We start from the raw sequence: 11,300 nt of genomic DNA on the forward strand, positions 1-11,300 counted from the left end.
AAAGAAAGAAAGAAAGAAAGAAAGAAAAGAAAGAAACGACAAGACAAGAAGAAAGAAAAGAAAGAAAGAAGAAAGAGAAGAAGAAAGACAGAAAGAAAGATAAGAAAGAAAGAAGAAAAGAAGAAAAAGAAAGAAAGAAGAAAGAAAAGAAGAAAGAAGAAGAAAGAATGAAGAAATGAGAGAGAGAGAGAGAGAGATAATCAGGTTGTTGTGTTATATACAGAATTTAAACATCAACATTGTAGTGATAGTGAGAGTGTAAGCGTGTTGTTGTGAGAATGTTGGGGAGGTGATGGTAAAGGTTTGGTGCTGAAACCAACAAAATAGCAGGATCTCCTCCCTATTTATGACGTTGATTATTTATGCAGTTAACAGATGCACATAATGCAATAGTATGAAACGTGAGGAAGATGTTAGTGTGTTGTTAGTGTAATTCCCTTAGTATGACACTCATTAGCCAATTAGTCAAGCAAATAAAAACATGTTAGCCAATCGGTGAAGCAGATAAAACACACCTAACTGACTTGTGTCATGCACAAAGTAGATGTCCTAACCGACTTGTGTCAGGCACAAAGTAGATGTCCTAACTGACTTGTGTCAGGCACAAAGTAGATGTCCTAACTGACTTGTGTCAGGCACAAAGTAGATGTCCTAACTGACTTGTGTCAGGCACAAAGTAGATGTCCTAACCGACTTGTGTCATGCACAAAGTAGATGTCCTAACTGACTTGTGTCATGCACAAAGTAGATGTCCTAACCGACTTGTGTCAGGCACAAAGTAGATGTCCTAACTGACTTGTGTCAGGCACAAAGTAGATGTCCTAACTGACTTGTGTCAGGCACAAAGTAGATGTCCTAACTGACTTGTGTCAGGCACAAAGTAGATGTCCTAACCGACTTGTGTCATGCACAAAGTAGATGTCCTAACTGACTTGTGTCATGCACAAAGTAGATGTCCTAACCGACTTGTGTCAGGCACAAAGTAGATGTCCTAACTGACTTGTGTCAGGCACAAAGTAGATGTCCTAACTGACTTGTGTCAGGCACAAAGTAGATGTCCTAACTGACTTGTGTCAGGCACAAAGTAGATGTCCTAACTGACTTGTGTCAGGCACAAAGTAGATGTCCTAACCGACTTGTGTCATGCACAAAGTAGATGTCCTAACTGACTTGCCAAAACTGTAGTTTGTTAACAAGAAATGTGTGGAGTGGTTGAAAAACGTGTTTTAATGACTTCATCCTAAGTGTATGTAAACTTCAGACTTCAACTGTAGTTATCTATTGTTGATCAATATTAAAACCTGCTTTTGGTGGAGAGAAAAACATCTCAAGACATTTTCCACCTCTGTAGAGGCAGAGGTGAGCCTGGGCTCTAATGTATTAGCCTACCTGTGTGTGTGTGTGTGTGTGTGTGTGTGTGTGTGTGTGTGTGTGTGTGTGTGTGTGTGTGTGTGTGTGTGTGTGTGTGTGTGTGTGTGTGTGTGTGTGTGTGTGTGTGTGTGTGTGTGTGTGTGTGTGTGTGTGTGTGTCGTAAGTGCCCAGGGTTTGTGGTGTTTGCTCTTCGCTCTCGAGAAGGGAACTGTCAACAGCGCGCGGTTCCCATTGACGCTCTGCGCGCGCTGTGCCGTAATCGTCTTGTTCCCACGCGTCATATTTATTTAGTAAAATATGGGATTTATCAAGCCTACTACCATCATTTTTCCTGCACGCCTCCTTTCCTCTGCGGACTCTAACAACTGTGTACATTTGCCCTACGCACATGGCGCAGGCACAAACGTAACTAAATGACATATTTATTAAGTTCGTTTTGAACAGTGAACACAATATAACTGTACATTTTGGCCATGTGACTTTACCTGTGGGCTTGAAGCCCTGGCATGACTCACATCTTACAGCGGGAGACACCTATATTAGAGACAGAGATACAGATGTCACCATGGGTGAGCCGCAGGGCTAAAGTGTAACCACGGGGACGCGCGAGAGACACGAGGTCAGGGGGGAGTTTGGAGGTCTGACTCAAACTTTCTCAGAGTGCGCGAGTTCCATCCGTCTGGAAAGGAGTGGGCGAGCACGGCTGCACTCGAGCAACCGCCAGAGTTTTCTTTTATTTCTATGACGGCCTCGCGAGTGACCCAGGCAGTTGCACTACCCACGCGGAAACAGACCTACAGGTGTACAGAGATGAAGGGGATTTGTAACTGCCTGTGTCTTCAAGGGGAGAAAAGGAAGAGAGAGAGATTTTTCCTGGACCTGTCCAACAGTGGGGGAGGGGGGGCTGATGTGTTTAATTCCAATTGAAACGCCTCCTTATAAGACTACTCAACCTACCTTGCCTGAAGTCAAACGCACACATGCACGTATGGACACACACCCATTCACACACATAGTGATGATATAAACACAACCTAACTGATGTGTGTACCTTATCCTCACCGTGCCCCTATGCACATACATCTACTTCTGAGTAAACACACACACACACACATATTCAGACGATGCAGTGTTATGTTAAAACCAAGCCAGAAGCACTCTAATGACACCAGATTATATCCCAAAAACCGAAAACACCCTTTTCATTCAAACACCACGACCTCCACCTGACAGCAAGTTTGTGCGTGTGTCAGAGTGTATGTGTCAGTGGAGAATGTGTGTGTATGCGTGTGTGTACAACATGCATGAGTATTTGAGTGCATGCATGTATGAGTGTGTGCTTAAACTACATGTGTGTTAAACAGTGAGGGTTCAGGACAGACAAGCCAGGCAGATAAATACTACCAGCTCTCAGAGTCTCACGACAGAATTAGACGTTCATCCACTTACTGGAACGTCAAATTTCGAAGTTGTTCCAAAATTCAAATTTCGTGTGTTTAAGGTTAAGATTATATGTTCAATTTAGGGTAAAGTTCAGACATGAACTTCGAATGGTTAAGGTAAAGTTAAGGTTTGGGATAGGCTTAAAACAAACATATCGAAAACAACTTCCAGGTCATCTCCCCACTTGCACAGACATGGATGGAAGTTGAATACTGAATTGTATAACGGGTGACCTGGCTGGATAAGCGTGTGTGTGTGCACGTGTACGTGTACGTGTGTGGTATGATGATCAGAGAGAAGCAGTCTCTAACCTCGAGGTGTGCATTTCAACTGGACACAATGCATCCGTTCCAAAAACTGAGCGTGCTTGTTCATTGTCAGAATGCCATAGATCTAACAAACAAGACATGAAGTGCATAAGTAAATACATAATACATTCTATCGATCAAGGAAACATTCAGAAGTTGTAAAAAAAAATATATATATATATATATTTTTTTAGTTGATTTTAATGGACACTCATATGGGCAGACTTGATCATTCTACCTAAATATTACAGTCAAAACACACGCAGATTGAAACAGATTGACAGCAGACAGCGATTTAAGACATTCGATCTAAATCTTATTTTGTGTGTTGGTTTTTGGACGGGTATTGACCCGCACATGCGTAAACCGCTTGTTCACATTCATGAAATGTACCAGTATGTAAACTTGATCTAAATACAGGTATGATGCAGAAACCCAGAACGGGTTTTTGTCCTAGAGGCTGTGGTCGCCTCTAACCGCAGGCTCGAGGGCCCCATGTGTCCCTATACCGGCGGGACAGCTTACCTTTATCACCTTAATCTATCAGGAGAAAATACATGTGCTTTTAAATTAGGCTACTTTATTTTGGCCTCGAAGGTTTAATACGTTTAACCTCATTAAGTTCATTAAGCAGATCGATATCTACAGATTTGACTAATTAGATTTTTTGGTCCTGCTTTTAAAGTCGGTGTGTCTAGTTTCAGAAGACTATTTCCGTCCCCATATCTACAGATGGAAATGTCAACTCGCGCGCACTCACTGACACAACACGCTTAGAATTATAAATCACAACTGATTTGGAATATATTAAATTACCATTTAGACCATTCAATATCGGTTAAATTAAAATAATAAATTATGTTGTTGGTCTAAACTATATGGTTTGTTATATAAACATTTTTTAAATATATAGGCCTAATATTGTACTTAATAAAATAAACGCACTATAGACCTAGCGTGAGCCACAGCTGACTGAATGAAGAAACGCATGGCGGACTAATAGTTTGAAAACTACACGTGCATTTGAAACAGGTTTTAAAAGCACCAACTCAGGACAGGTGCGACGACGACCCGGGCCTGTTCCCGGTGTTTTTCAGTACCTGGTGTGAAAGCCTCGCGCTGAATGGTGTTCTGTGTGGGGGGCAGGGGATTGATGCGACTGTGGTGGAGGACCGGGAGCGGGGAGGACTCGAAGGGACTGTCCGGTAGCCGGGACTCTGAGCTCGGCTGGGCGCGCTCTTCCGAACCCGGGTCTGGAGGAAAGAAACACCGGTCACAACCAGAGACATGGGAACTCCCAAAGCACACCGATACGGATGACATAGCTTACTGCACAAATACAATACAATCACAAAGAGCGGAATAAAGTCGCATAGAATATAGCCAACACAGATTACCCGGATGGAACAAAACGCACAGAAATTAAAACATGAACAGAATAAAATGAATTATCTGTGATGAGGGGAAATCAGCAGGCGTAGAGGTGTGATACAGAATTAAAGGTCAGACCTAGAAAGAGAGATCCACAGACATGCGACAGAAGAATGGAGGAATATACATTATTATAAGTACAATTATAATTGAGAAAATCTGCAAACATCCCATACCGCTCATTGAATGAATGCTTCACCAAATACAGAAGTGAACAGATATTATCTAAAACCTCTCTATATCATTTAGCCTACAACTCAGAAATAGAGCAATCATTTTGAATTCCAATTTCAACTCTTATAAAAGTAAAATATTGAAGATTGATGAGAATAGACTAAAAGAATATAGACTAAAATAAAAACTAGAATCACTTCACCTGCGAGCAGCATTAAAAATAATATCTAAATCTAACAATTATCTATATCGTGAAATATCATATGAATCTATTCAATTATCATATGAACACTTTTTCAAACAAACAATAATATTAAATTAAACGAGTTATTTGCAATTCATAAAACAAGTGTCTTCAAAAGAGCATGGTTATCATTTTGTTAAAATTTCCGGTGGTTCTTTCCCGCGCTAGTCTGAGGCTCATGCACTACAGGTCTCAGGGTTCAAATGGGTTCGTTATTAGAAAGAGAAAATAGGTTACAATATCCACCTGAGTAAGTTATGAATCTCAGAACCGAAACCTCTCCGCTCCCAGTGCGTCTTGCTGCCAGCCAGAGCACCGCTCACCGCAGACAGGAGATTTCACAGCGCCTAGCGCCCCCTCTCTGCAGCACTCACCTACAAACACTGACCCATACCCGGACTAATTCTCTCCACTAAACCGGGGACCAGTCCTCCCTCTCCGGACTCATTCTCTGAACCGTCCCGGCCGGGAGACATGCAGTCTTTTTGGAGATCACTGAAAAGTTGAACTCTGTTTGGATAGGTTCTTAACATTATCACTTTTCCAATAGGCCTGCGGGCTGACAAAATCTAAAACTATAGCCTAGGGATCTAACACGTTTTTTGTTGTTGCTTTGTCTGACATGTTTCTATGCCTATTATTCACTCTATGTCTGGAGAATGAGTTAGGCTCAATTATAACATGAACCTCACCAGGATACAGACAGTCGCTTCTCTCAGTCTCTCACATTCTCAATCTCTACCACACCAGAATGCTAGGCTAATCAGGAGAGGAAATGTAATATTCTGTCTCAATTGTTTATACTTCATAGACGTGGAGGTCAATGTATTCAATTACATTATTTGTTGTTTGTTTTGTAATTCAGTGTGCTGTGGTAATAGATCATATTGAATCGGTGTCAGACCGAAATAAAGCAAATAGCCTGTAACGCTTTTGAGAGCAAAAAGGCTATATGCATTTTACGCTTTTTAAAATAGCACCTGTTTTTTAATTTTTTTTTTTTACAAAAAGCCCATTGAGACCCATAGTCTATTTTTTCAAGGGAGACCTGGCCAAGAAGGCAGCAACAGTCAATACATTACAGAAATAAAACATACAACAATACAATTCAACAACACGATCCAGCTTTTAAAAAGCATTTACACTCCTCTGTAACAGTCTCCCATCAACATACAGAGATATGTAGACAAAAGGGCTACAAAAAAGCTCAAATTGCACTGGTCTGTGTGTGTCCATAATGTGAACACAGGGCAGAAGGGTCTCCCCTCTCTGTTTCTCTCTCGAGACAGGCGGAGGGTGCTGGGCCGAGCGCCCCGGTAACCTAGAGAACGGCGAAAGAGCCGTGAAGCACGCGCCCCAAAGCGCCCGGTATAGCCCCCCACGCAATAAGCCAGTCAGCGCGAGGCTTCCAACAAACACAGAGAGAAAAGAGAAGAGATAAAGGAGGGCTGGAGAAATATACAAGTACAGTAAATTAGCCCTGAGGAGCGAAGCTGTCAAAAAGAGGAGACTGTGTGTGTGTGTGTGTGTGTGTGTGTGTGTGTGTGTGTGTGTGTGTGTGTGTGTGTGTGTGTGTGTGTGTGTGTGTGTGTGTGTGTGTGTGTGTGTGTGTTTCTGTCTACACACCCAAAACCAATTTTAACCGCCTGAGAGAAACTCATACCACACATCTCATAGTGAAAGATACAAATTCTGGCCTTCAAAGAAATTATATGGACCAGAGACTGCTGTGTGAATAGGAGATGCAAAAGTTTAATTTAACTTGGTGGATATATTTGAGAATCTGACTGATTCCTAAATGTAAAAAAAGTAGGGTATTGGTCTGGGGGTCCAACCTGGTCTCAGAGCATATAGTTTTATTATGTTGTAAATCTGAGGCACTCCATTTAGTATGATATGTTATGTTGCAAATGGTATTCATTTCTCGATGTCCATCATCAATTTCTTATGATATGTTATGAATTGCAAGTGTCCTACAGTGTGTTACGAATTTGCAAAACATACAATAAGTTATGATTTTGAAAAATGTATGATATGTTACGAATTCCAAAATCGCTGAAGTTGGAGACTTTTATCTCCCTCACCAACTTCAAACATCAGCTATCTGAGCAGCTAACCGATCGCTGCAGCTGTACATAGTCTATTGGTAAATAGCCCACCCTTTTCACCTACCTCATCCCCATACTGTTTATTTCTTTACTTTTCTGCTCTTCTGCACACCAATATCTCTACCTGTACATGACCATCTGATCTTTTATCACTCCAGTGTTAATCTGCAAAATTGTAATTATTTGCCTACCTCCTCATGCCTTTTGCACACATTGTATATAGACCCCCCCTTTGTTTTCTACTGTGTTATTGACTTGTTAATTGTTTACTCCATGTGTAACTCTTTGTTGTATGCTCACACTGCTATGCTTTATCTTGGCCAGGTCGCAGTTGCAAATGAGAACTTGTTCTCAACTAGCCTACCTGGTTAAATAAAGGTGAAAAAAAAAAAAAAAAAAAAAAAAATTTTTTTTTGTTGTGGCTAAAGGTAGCTAAGTGGCTAATGCTAACATTAGCTAGCTGGCTAGCGTTTGGTAGGCTAGGGGTTAGGGGTTAAGGTTAAGGTTAAAATTAGGAGTTAGGCTAAAGGGTTAAGGTTATGGGATGGGTTAGCTACAGGATTAATGTTATATTTAGGGTTAGAAAAATAGTTAGCTAACATGCCAAGGATTTGCAAAGTAGCTAAAAAGTATTAAGTAGTAGGAAAGTTGCTAATTAGCTCAAATGCTAAAGTTGTCCATGATGAGATCGGAACACGCAACCTTGGGTTGCTAGACATTTACATTATACCCCCACCCATCCACCCTGACCACCTTTCGTTTTTTCCTTAAGTAACCAACGGTCTTATGTAACTATACCAAACATAACATATCATACTAATTTGAGTGTCCTGGATTTACATCTACTATGTTATGTCTAGTCTATGATACCAGACTGGGTGGTCAGACCAACCTTAAGCCTCACTTCGAGTCATGGACCTCCTTGCTCCAGGATGACATTTAGGTCAAGATCCACGTTCAATGGCAGTAACTTCAACTTCAGAAAGAGGCAAGGCTATAGATCAAACATTAACATTGTTAATGTCAATATTTGTTTCCCCTGATCATGTGAGCAATAATGTGAGCAATGACAGGCCTGTCTTATTCAGAAAAGCCACATGCTACACACAGACAGACATTTAGAGAGACAGTCAGAAATACAAACAGACAGACAAACGACAGACAGTGTGACAGAGGACATTTAAGGTTGGTCACCGGCTGTACTAGTGTTTATAAAACAATATGTTTTATTTTGTAGGCATATAATCACACTGTTTGTTCTAAACTATGAGAAACCTACCTGTTTGGATAAATGATGTCAACATAAATCATTTGAAATTAAACTAAAGCTGCCTGCACGTTCTTCTGCAACTTGCAGTCAGATTTATTTCAATAATATAAAATCGTCTCTTGAAAAACTCTCATATGTAAGATTTCTGTACTACAGGCCCAGGGCTAATATTCACCCAGCACACAGACCAACAAGCTCTCAGGGTTTTACCAATTCAACTATTCCCGTATAGCCGGGAATGAACGGCGAGGTATTAGTCTGACACACTCACTCACACACGTACAGCAAACTATGTGTTTTGTTTTATAACTATTGCAAAGGCATCAAACATGATGTCCACATAAAGCTGAATTAATACACAATCATGTCCTTTATAACAGTGGAGATAATAAGAGCCTTGATGTCAGCCCTCCTCTACTCTCAGCCTGTCTGACTGTCTGTCTGTGTTCTTCACTCAGTTCCATTAGTGCCTAATACTGCCTATGTCTCCCACTTCATTGTCTGACTGAGAGACATCCATTTCCATGACAACCACAAAGAATATGATACCTTCCTTCAGCAAATTAAATTCAAATTCGGTTCCATCTGCCCTCGGTGACACCAAACACACACACCGAGGCTCCCGAGCTCACGAGTTTGCCAAATCAACAGGTCATCATGCACGAGAGAGTTAAAGACAGCGGTCGTGTTTTAACAATATAACAAACCGGTGTGCAGGGGAACCTACAACTAATTATGTTTCTCTATGAGACCAATAGTCTAGTAGCCTAATGTAATAATGAATTAAGTGGTCTTTAGAATATGAGAGAAAGTCATTAATTCCCAGAAGTAAAGACAATAACTTACTTGTTTGCTGTAGCGGTTCCGTCTTTACATGTGTTATTAACCCAACATAAAGTCTCCTGTATAGATCCAGAATAATTACAAAAATTACCAAAGCTGCTGAAAAGTAACACGTATATTTGCAGAACTCGTTGAGGATGAAGCGACAGAAGAAAAAAAAGCTATTCTTTCTTTTTGTTTTTCCTTGAATTATTCTAAAGGAAAGTAGGCTAGAATATAGTCCGGTGTGTGTTTTAAAAGTGTGTGATCCTGTGTATTGTGCCAGTGATGATGCGCGCAGATGTAAAGCCGTAGTGAGGGATTGTTTATGTGCGCGGTCTGAGGGAGAAAGTCTAATACAGCATTTATGTGAGTCTGCCTCCTCATAGAGCGCCTGGTATGTGCTACGTCAATGTGACGCCATGGGAGAGGTGACGTCACTCACTGTAGAGCTCCCTCGGCCCGGCCTCTCAGTACAGTACTAGACACATAAGCCCCGCACGCTGTGTGCCAGAAAAAGAGCGAGAGGGAGAGAGAGAGCTGGATGGTTGAGTGAGTGAGAGCGAGTTGATCTTATGATTTCACGACTGAATAGTTTCAGAAATGCCCAGGCGAGGGCGAGCAAGTGCCTACTGTACATGTAGTTTTTTCCATGACATTCTGGTAGTTGCACATTCATTTCCGGGATCTGAAACCGTTTTTTATTAAGCATTTTCCACCATAATAATTTATATATCATCTATTAATTTGTCATTTTTGTATTTTATTTTTTACACCTTATTTAACCAGGTAAGATGACTGAGAACACATTCTCATTTACTACAAGGACCTGGGTAATAGTTACAGGGGAAGGAGGGAGGATGAATGAGCCAACTGTTCATAACAGTCTGTAAATAGGCTATTCCATTATGAAGCCTATCAAACTATTTCAGCTCTTTAAACCAGACCACCCTGTCACACAACATCATCAGCCACATATATCAAGTGGGTATCATTTTGAAGAATAATATTTTTTGCTCTTATGAAGTGCAAATAACTGAGCATTAAACAAATGAAATCAGTAACCTAATGAACATCAGCATGCAAATGGAGTTATGTTGTTTGATGTGACACATACTCAAGAGCTCATACAGAGCCCACTGATGATGAGAAGTTTGATGAGTACAGCAAACATAGGATACGCCTGTTTGCATTTCACTTCACACACAATGGAAACCTTGTTTTACCTATCCAATCCAGTCAGTGTTGACCTAACAGGAAAGACGGAGTGCTCCTGCAGGAACCGCATCACTGGAGGGGGGACCAAGGATTACAAAAGCACAACAAAGCTTCCCGGTCAACAGAGTTTCTCAGACAATCCCCCAGGCCTGTTGATATATAGAGATATAGAGATAAATAGAGATAACTTGAACATGAACCCAAACACATCACTGGCCTAAAGGCTAAAGGAAGGTCTCCGTATTGACTGATTGCCCTCTCCCCTCCACATTCCACTTCTTCACCCCTCCAACTCTTCTCTCTATGTTCCACCTCTCCTCCTCTCCTCCACATTCCACCTCTTCACCTTGCTTCCTCACCTTTCCTCAACATGTCTTTTCCACCTGACCCCTCTACCTTTCATCCTCACCACCTCTCCTCCTCACCCCTCCAGCTCTCCTCCACAACTCTCCAACACTCCTTCACAACACTCCCTCCACCTCTCCTCCTTACCCTCTACCTTACCCCCTCACCCCTCCACCTCTCCTCCTCACCCCTCCAGCTCTCCTCCACACCTCTCCAACACTCCTTCACAACACTCCCTCCACCTCTCCTCCTTACCCTCCACCTTACCCCCTCACCCCTCCACCTCTCCTCCTTACCCTCCACCTTACCCCCTCACCCCTCCAGCTCTCCTCCACATCTCTCCAACACTCCTTCACAACACTCCATCCACCTCTCCTCCTTACCCTCCACCTTACCCCCTCACCCCTCCACCTCTCCTCCTTACCCTCCACCTTACCCCCTCACCCCTCCACCTCTCCTCCTCACCCCTCCAGCTCTCCTCCACATCTCTCCAACACTCCTTCACAACACTCCCTCCACCTCTCCTCCTTACCCTCCACCTTACCCCCTCACCCCTCCACCTCTCC

General features: G+C 42.0%; 1 long non-coding RNA gene across 1 annotated transcript; it reads right to left on the reverse strand.

The window, feature by feature from the left end:
- Positions 1 to 2,096: 2,096 nt before the first annotated feature.
- Positions 2,097 to 9,554, reverse strand: LOC109886973 (uncharacterized). Its single transcript, XR_002254873.2, has 3 exons — positions 9,196 to 9,554; positions 4,223 to 4,375; positions 2,097 to 3,207 (listed from the first exon to the last, which is right to left on the reverse strand). It is a non-coding gene; the product is annotated as an uncharacterized LOC109886973 (long non-coding RNA).
- Between the last annotated feature and the right edge of the window lie 1,746 nt (positions 9,555 to 11,300).

Source organism: Oncorhynchus kisutch, unplaced genomic scaffold (genome assembly GCF_002021735.2).
Source record: "Oncorhynchus kisutch isolate 150728-3 unplaced genomic scaffold, Okis_V2 scaffold811, whole genome shotgun sequence".
NCBI classification, from domain to species: Eukaryota; Metazoa; Chordata; class Actinopteri; order Salmoniformes; family Salmonidae; genus Oncorhynchus; species Oncorhynchus kisutch.